The sequence below is a fragment of the Patagioenas fasciata genome, chromosome 6 (genome assembly GCF_037038585.1).
Source record: "Patagioenas fasciata isolate bPatFas1 chromosome 6, bPatFas1.hap1, whole genome shotgun sequence".
Classification (NCBI taxonomy): Eukaryota; Metazoa; Chordata; class Aves; order Columbiformes; family Columbidae; genus Patagioenas; species Patagioenas fasciata.
In genome coordinates, this window is record NC_092525.1 from 15,187,040 (window position 1) to 15,196,554 (window position 9,515).

Sequence of the window (9,515 nt, forward strand, 5' to 3'; positions counted from 1 at the left end):
AGTTGGCATCCCACTTCTTAGGGATGTGTTATATTGTCACTGAAATGATGTACTTTTGTTATGCAGATATCTCTACCGGGATGGTTCTGGACCCTTCACTCCAGCTGTGAGTGAGACTTCTCCAAACTCCCCTCTGCAGGTAGTTTCAGTATGGTTTTAGGTTTCTGAAGGGCTTTTGATGGGGCCCTTTAGCAAAGGGTTGATCTTATCTGAGGGCTGCTTTGCCTCTCAAAGAGGAAAGATCTTCGCATGGGAAAAATGCTGTCTGAAAGGAGATGGTGGGTAAATCATAAAATCACAGAATAGTTTGGGCTGGAAGGGACCTTAAAGATCATCTAGTTCAACCGCCCTGCCATGGGCAGGGACACCTTCCACTAGACCAGGTTGCTCAGAGCCCCATCTTGGCCTCGAACATACCCAGGAATGGGGCACCTACCACCTCTCTGGGCAGCCTGTGCCAGGGCCTCAGCACACTTGCGGTGAAGCAATGATCTTCAGGAGAGCTCTGTGGGGACCGTGATGTTCAACACAGTCTGAAATGACCTGGAGAGACAGCAGATAGCAAGGTGACAAAGCTGTTCAAGAAGCTATCATGCGTTAATTTTTCACCCTCATCTTCTACATTTCGAAGCTGTCAGCTACAGTCTCACCTTTTCAGCATCCTGCTTCTACGCCAGGTCTGCGGTGCTCTTGCTGTTAGGGGGTTTTGATATCCAATTAAACTGCAGCACTCTGCGTGCCTTTGTGTTGTGTGACTGTTCTACTTAGACAGTTGTGGTAATTGGGAACATCTAGTTATTGTGCTTTTTGGTGTTAGCACTTGGTGGAATTTGTACCTGTAAGAGCATAATGGTAGAAGTGTTTTGAACAAAGGTCTGTTTAATGGGAGGAGTAAATGGTTGGTGAAATGAAAACTACTAGGCTTAACTAAAAGGTTATTAAAAAGATATTTGCCTGGAAGGTTGACTTGCATATAAAGTGCTTGAATGTGTGAAGGGAGTAATTAGATGTGTGATGGTTTCCAGGAAAAGCATGTTGAACCCTCTTCAAAGAAACTTCCACTAACTCCTGGGCAAGCTATGGGAAATCCCTTGGAGCTTAATTTAACCCAGAGATTGTCACTCCTGCACTTTACCTTTTTGCTATAAACGTTTGGAAATCTCTCCCAGGCCTTGATGCTCTCCTGGTGTCAGTCTGAGTTGCTGATAGCCTACAACAGACATGGCCAGTCATGGTTGAAACAGAAAGGGACATACTGAGCAAATATAACTGCTGTACAGCGTAGCTTCCTTAGAGAGGTTCTGAAGTGTGCGATTTCAGCAGAAGTCATTTTTCTTTTTTCAGAGTAGCCGGTGTATCTGTCAGCTCACTCACATCTGTGGAGGCCATGGAAGGAGCTGTTCCCGTTGATGCTGTGCAGAGGACTCACTCGTGGCCCCTCATTGCCTGCGCCTTACAGGAAGCACTTAGACACAGGCACGGGGCTGGAGCGCTGAGCTAGGCAGGAGATCCCGATTGTGTGAGTGCTTTTGATCACTGGGTAGTGTTTGTGAACAGTGAAATATAGAAATACCCTTTGCTCTTTGCTAATTTTCCTGTCTTCTCACTATATTGCTTCTGCCCAACTCATTTCCATCACAGGAAAATTATCTCAAAACAAAGAAGTTAGAACAGCTGCAGTGCTGCAGACTCCCAGCCCTCACTGGCCTGGCATCACTGACCAGTCCTTGGCAGCTGTGGTACTGTTTTCTTACTTTGTTAACAAAGGTGTTGCATGGTAAATACCCCTGTGCTTGTGGAGTGTGAATGTAGCACCTTGCACAAAGGAACAACTACTTCTGTACAGTCTCTCTGCTCCTCTGCATACCATCATCCTCCTCTGACACTGTTCACCTTCTCCCAGCATGGAGGAGTCTGAAGCTGGAGTCTTTGATGTAAACAGGGAGCACTAAGCAATCCAACATGTGTCAATCTGAGCAAAGAGCATTGGAATCTCTGGAGTGGGCAGCTTTTATTTAAAGTGAAGCTTCATCACGTGATGATCTGCCTCTGATCTTGTAAAGTTCCTGTTGGTAGAAGGAGCCCCATTGGGGTTTTCCTTCTTATAGACTGGAAACGAACAGTGGCTGAGGTCTCACAATGAGTCGTATTTCATTAGGTTAACATACTGGAAGTAGAAAGGAATAATGTTTTCATTTTGGTGATCCCAGCTGTGTCTGATGCTTTGAGAACTTAAAGAATTGTGGGCCCATGCAAGGCTGGAGTCATCTTGAAAAAGCAACCCCTGAAGGAGAGCTAGGACCAGAGTGCAGCCAGCTTTAGGGACATGGTTTAGAGGTGGACTTGACAGTGTTAGGTTAACAGTTGGACTCAGTGATCCTAAAGGTCTCTTCCAGCCAAAATGATTCTGTGATTCAAACTCACTGCAGGATGCCTGTGCTGCTGAAGTGCCCTCCTGCTATGTGGAAATGTCATTTTCCAGAGGAGGGTGTGCTCAGATGAATGTGCTGGTAATGGCTTTCCTGTTGTTTATCTGCTAGAAGAAAGCATCAGAGCTATCAATTCCTTTTCTCATTAAGGGTTTTATCTTAATTGTTGCTTAGGGCTTCAAGTCTGAAAGCAGGAATAGTTATTTGTTCTGAGCAGGTCTGTTTCCATACTAGCTACCAGCACACACTTTGTTGGCTCTTCAGGAACAGGTCCCTGGGCTCAAGCCATGCACAGATCACAGGATGGTATCCTAGCCACCAACTTGCCATTTAACACCTATTCCTGGTAACTACCAGACACATCTTGAAAAGAAACATCTTCCTCTATGTAAGGATGTTCTTTGTTGACTGTGGTGAGTTTTACCCTGAAAGAATCAGCCTGTTTTGCTGGCCCACTGGCCCAGCCTCTGTTTTTCTGCTTGAAAGAGGTTGTGCTGATTTTCTTCTTCCTTGATACCTTGACCGTTGTTGCTGCTCCTGCAAATACTGCTGATGGTGTCAGCAGGGATGGTTTAATGACTTCTGTGGCTTCTGTTGGGATTGCCTGGTAGATTGACAGCAATTTAGAAAGAGGAGCTACTAAAACCTGGGGTGTCAGCAGTTGTTAGAGGATTTGGTCTGAAGGCTTTTGCTTGGTAAGAAATGTGAGTGATGGATGACATATTTTCATTGCTTGGTAAAGGGAATTGGGAGAAGTGACGATACAGCATTCGTTTTCCCAGAACCCGAGATTAAAGTGGGACCTAACTGACCTTCCTCATGGGACCTCTTGGGAAGATTGCTAGTATGTATGTCTTAGTACTCACATTTAAGAAGTTCTTGGACCTGTTGTTAGCTAGGTTTCGTATTTATACCTTACTTATTAATAAAGAAGATGTAGACTTGTAGAAGTCTGGCTGTACAAAGTTGTTCGCCCCAGGATACTGAGAAAAAAACCAAAACAAACCAGGAAACATTGACTTCTGCATTGAGGAGAGTCTGTATTCTGTAATGTGGTTCCATGCAACCCTGTGGAAGTGTTTTTGTTGGGTGAAAGCTGACCTTGTCAGAAAGCACGGCTGTGTTTGGGGCACTGTGGCAGAATCTGGGCACTTACACCCCACTGCCTCAGCCGCTGGCACCAAATCCAGCGGACTAGGGATGTTTTTCAAGTCGTGCTTTGGGAGGTGCTTCCTTCTCAGAGAGCTGGGAGACTGGAGGCCTGTGTGCTCACTTGAGATATAACAGCAGCTTTAAAATAGCTCCAGGACACGGGAGTACATGTAAACTCAAAGGGTATCCTGAATTTTCACTACATTATTTCCTTCTCTGTTTGTGTACTATGACACAGCATCCAGTTTGTAATGATCAGGCAGTAACCAGTGCAAGAGTGAAAAATAAAGCTTTAGTAGGTTCCCCACATCCTTGGCAGCTACAGTACTATTACAATATAAGCACTTTTTATTATAAGCACATTTATATGTCTTCATTTACAGATACATTTACATGCTTTCAGTAGCACTGTATGGCCAGGTGGTCTGGGAGCAAGCCTTAGCTCTTCAGCAGGTTTTTGCCATCATAAAGGACAAAATAAGAAATCCAGAAGCAACATGTGGGACATCCTCCCAAAGCGCAGGGGTGTCACGCTGGCAGCAATGTTGGTGGGAATGTCTCGCCCACTGAGGCGCCAAGGTGACAGACCTCTGCCCCTCTCCGGGCTGGAAACAAGGACAGCTGTCTTTTTGGATATGCTCCCTCAAATTGATGTGATTTCTTGCTGCCATTGAGACAGAAGATAGCCAAGTCTGAGTGAGAGGAGTTCTAGCTTAATCTGTTTTATTCATGTTCTAAAAAGAGGGAAGAATTTTGGTGGGGCTTTTAGCAATTTCCAGTGTGGAGACTTGCTGAGTGCATTGTGCACTCACCTGTCTTTTGCCATGACTTCCTTTTTGTTGCACAGTTTGCTATAATTGCTTCTTTTGCTTCTCTCCTCAGGGAACACCCTTGAGGAATAGTTTTAGGTGTTGTAAAGGTTTTGTCTTGTAAAGATTTTTGCTGACTCACTTCATACAGACCTATAAAACATGACCACCGCCCCTGGCAGTGGAAATGATGGAGTCAGCCTGGTGTGTGCCTTCCTTTTTCTTCCAGACAGTCCCTAAACCTGTCCTGGAAAAGCTGGTGTGCAGGAGGTCGGACAGGCTGACACAGAGTGATACAGATTCTGGAGCAGCATATACCCACTACGGTTCCGGGCTTCATCCCTCCTTATGGGCAAAGGGGATGCTCATCCTAAAACCCCACAGAACCCTCTTCTCCCTTCCAGAAGACCAGTGCTAAATGCCAGCCCAGGGTATACTCAGCCTCACTGTACATAACAGAGACTAAAATCTGGGGATACTCTGACTCTGAAAACATCAGGTATTTTCCTGTAGTGTTGTTGCCTCCTGCAAATGAACCTGGTGTAGCAGAAAGGGTGGAAGGAAGGGCCAGAGACAGGTGCCCTTGGTTGATGGGCTGAAGTATAGGCTGGAGGTAATGATGAGGGCCAGGGTGACTTGGGGTTGTGTCAACAAGCATGAGGTTCATGTGAAGAGCATCCTGGGGCTTGGATATCTCTGTTGTCATTTGAAAAACCCTTGGGTTCTGGCATTTGGGGATGCAGCAATAACTAGCAATTAATTATCAAGAAATAAATGGAAAAAAAAAAAAAAGGAAGAAATGCTTCTTGCCCTTTTGTTCTTCATAAGAGATGGGTGAGAACAGGATGTTCCCAACAGTAACTTTTAATTATTTCACTACTGCACATCTCTCTTACACTGCAAGTTAGAAATGTCAGTTTAATATTCTTTTAATTGCCTCAGCTATCAGGTAGCTGAGAAAAGCCATTTCCCCCAAATGTCTAGTCCCTGTTCTTGCTCTCAGAAAGCAACTTATTGCTGTAGAAACGCAGTGCACTTCTGCTTTGAAAAGGGGCTTTCCCAGGAGGGGAGCGAGGGGTGAAAATATTTTGCCTGTAATTACTGTATCCTGTGTACTCGGTGTCAAAGGAAAGGGTTGTGTTTTGCAATGTTCATCTCAACCACTCGTATACACAGCGAGGATGAAGCTGTTTCCCTGAAGAAGTGTTTGTCATTGTCTGATTTTTCCTTGGCCACTGTGCAAGCGGTTTCTCCCTTCCCCACAAGTCCAGCGTGTGTGTTTCTGTGTCTCCCTGGTGCAGGAGCTTTCCTGCAGGGGTATTTTCTCCCTGCTTCTCTTACTGCCTGTCTTGCACACACTGCTCAGCTTTTCCTTCCTTACAGTGGGGATTTCTGTCTCCTCTCTGGCATCGGAATCAAACTTTTCCTCCGATTCACTTTGTAGGCAATTCCAGTACTGAGGACTTTTTATCTGGGATTAACAGAAATTAAATCTCGAAAAGCCCTGGCAATGGGTAGTATTTCAACAAAAACACTACGAAGTAGCCTTCAGTCCTGTGCTGCTGATCAGAGCAAATGCAAATACACATGCAAATACAAGAATATGATCCTGCTTTCAGGAACTGGGGGAGCTCATGGCAGCGGGCAGTTGTCCCCAGGTTGCATTTGGAGCATCTCGAAGATGGTCCGGAGCACAGTCCTACTTGCTAAGCTGGATGCATGACAAAGCCATCGCCATCCCACTGCCTGCTCCCTGGGTGCTCGTTTCCCCTGGTTTTCCTCTCTCGGACAATGTGCATGCAGTAAATCAGCGTGTGTGTCTCGGAGACAGCTCTAGATCTAATAACTTGAAGGAAGTGATGTTGCAGTGGCCACAGGAAACCAGAGACATGCAAACCTATTTCTCTGGACTCGGAACCAAGTGGGCCACGAGGTCACTGCTGAGTGACAGCGTTTGTGAGCAGGCTCCTTCAGCAGGGCCCTATTGCTTTCCTGCGGACTGAAACCATTATTTATTGCAGGGATGTGATATAAATGAACTGACTTCCCAAATAATATTCTCCATTTTTTACACTGAGGGTGGTGAGACCCTGGCCCAGGTTGCCCAGAGAGGTGGTGGATGCCCCATCCCTGGGGTCGTCCTAGGTCAGGCTGGACGGGGCTCTGAGCAACCTGAGCTGGGTGAAGATGTCGTTGGATAAGATGAGCTTTGAAGGTCCCTTCCAACCCAAACCATTCTGTGATTCTATAAAGTCATGGGGAGAGATCTGCAGAGGTTTGGGGCAGATTCAGCTCATTAGGGCAAGAGGAGCAGCATCACTGGGGCCAGCTGAAGCCCGTTCACAAGCTACAAAGAGAGCAGGGACCAGGGCTGGAGCTCCATGTCTAACACAGATTGCTAAATTAGTGTCAGGCTGGCATGGTGCTGTGGTGATCCTGGCATTGCTGGTCCCCCTCCAGCCATGCTGAGTGTTTTGGGATATCTGGGGGGTCCCTCCCCATGCACAGCTCCATCCCTGCCCAGGGCAGGGGGGCTGCTACGGCTAGCCTGAAGGAAAAAGAAATACTGAAGAAGAAAAAGGTAATTTTGATCAATATTGCTCTCTCCTTCAGGATCTTGAAATAGGGCATAAACGTTGTCAGGGAAAAACACAATGAACTGTCCTCCCTGCTCGAGTCTGTGAGTAACGTGTTCCACCCAGGCTGGTTTCTCACTGCAGCAGAGCTCAGTGCTGAAGGTGCAGCCAAGAAAAAGCCTTATGAGATGCCATATACTAAGAAAGCACCAAGTTGTACAACCTGGGTGAGAAAATGGTGATGTGAGAAGAATGTCACAATATCTACAGTATGCAGGTAAGTGCATTTTGCGGGGGGGCAGGGGGAAGTCCTCCCTTTTTCCTTGCAGTCCTTGGACTGATCTGAGATCCACCTGATATTTTCCCTGCTTACCAGTGTTAGGTTATGGGATACATACCACATTGCTTGCAATAGTGGGAGGGAACCCAAATAACACCCTGTCCTGACTGCTGCCAGGCCCATTGCAGGAGCCATCGGAGGCACAAAGGCAGATGGGAACCCAAATTACAGGCTCAGAGGAGGGGACACCCTGGCTGGTCTCCCCTGAGGCTGTCTGAGGAGACCCCCGTCCCACAGGCTATCAGGATGAGGCAGGTGGAGCAGGTGTCCTGAACACTTCTGACACTGATGTCCCTGCTTTTTGGGGATGTCTGAGGCCATCTCTTTGGGAGGCTGTGCCACATCCAGGTGCCAGCAACTGGGAACACTGGGATCCAGGAGCAGCTCCTGGGCAGACCATGTGTCTGAGGCCACGTGCGTGGAAAATGTAGGAAATAATACCTCAGCATTTAGCAAGAGCACAGCAAATCTCAGTGCCAGACCTGACAGGAGGGGAAGGTGATTTTGCTTTTTAAACAAGCCTGACTTGTGCATTCACATTCTTCCTCGTGGCCACACCAACACCAGGACATGTGGATATGTGGTGTGTCCAGTAGCCAGCGTGTGTCCGGGTGAGCTGTCTATGACACCACGGGGACAAGGGACACTGGCTCTCAGCTCCCCTAAGGTCTCCAGGGCTTCAGTTATGTCGGTGATCCTGTGCTGGTTTTGCTGGTGCATTTTTGCACCCTTTAGGACCCAACAGCGATGTGAGCTCACACACCTTGGTTAATCTTGGCATCCTGGAGCGTGAATGTTGAGGATATCTTGTGATAACTCACTGCAGCCCTAAAGCGGAGGTGGCAGATGCACTCGTTAGATTTGTGCTCACTCTTGATAACAGGAGACAGTTCCATCCCAACGCAGAAAAGCATTTTGTCTTTTTTTGGTGATGGAAAAACACCTTAAAATTGGGTTTTATTTTTCTTTATGACTATTATAGTACTGACACTCCTGCTCTATTAGAGATCCTTCATTGTTTCCAAATTCTGCCATGGCATCTGGCCTCAAAACAAGCGCCCTTGGTCCAGGGGCTGGGACCCACATCTTGGATAACCCTTCTTTTTGAGTGTATTGCTTAGCACTTGACTGTCTCAGATCCTACCACTGAATTTCAAAGCAGAGCCATCAGCCTTCTGGGCTTGCTGGTCTTGGCTGGTCCTCAAGCACTCTGTATATTGGCAGGTCACACCTCAGTGGATCCAACTGCTGTTCCAATATAAAGCGGGAATTGATAATGATGATCATGTTAATTCATGTTAGAGCTCTTTTCAGCCCTCACTGCTACTCCAGGTAAAGGTTATGTATCTTAAAGGTTATATATGATAAAGGATATATATTATAAACATTATATACCTTAAAGGTTATATATTATGAAGGATATCCCTCACATCTAACCACTTTCCACTTCCTACAACAGCAATTACACAAAGCCTGCTGGACAGAGCTTGCATTGTCCAGCAAGAAATTCTGGTACCTGCTCACCCCAGCCCAGCGTTCAAAAAATAATGTTGTACTCTGTTTCCTACAGCAGCACTGCTGTGTTTGTAAGTTCATGTTGTAAGGAGTCATCTAGACCCCTGCAGAGGTCCTATCATGCGATGCCTCTTGTTAACTTTCAGACAGGCTTTGGCGACAGTCCCCACCATCATATAAGCAATTGGGAAGGGGAATCTGCATTTCTCCTTTGTTTTTTGCCTGCAGTGACGTCCAGCAGTGTGTTACCATGTCATTTTTCATGACCCTGTCCCTCTTAAAGATAAAGGTAACTGTCAGCTTTCGTCTGTGTTGGTGACCTGTAAACCCAGTCGTGCTTCTGGAAATCTCCTGTCTCAGGTGAGTAACCTCAATTATAAACTGCCCAGCCTCTTAGAAAATATCAGCTTAGAAGCATTTAACAACTATTCCCTCAAACCCAATTCCTTCTCTAAAGGTTAAACTTCTGAACCAGTCGTCTCCTCCCTTTGATGGCATCTTCTGTCTTGGGCTGTACAAACAGTATTGTAGGTGCTTTGAAGTTTAAAATAAGTGAGTGTCTTTTAGCATGGCTGTTAAAAATATACATCATGTTTGTGTTTCCTGGTGATGAACCCAAGGCAGAGAGAGCTGGAGGTGTGTGTGCACACAGCAGGTGAGTCGCCAGCAGAGCCCAGGGCAGTGCTCAGTGCCA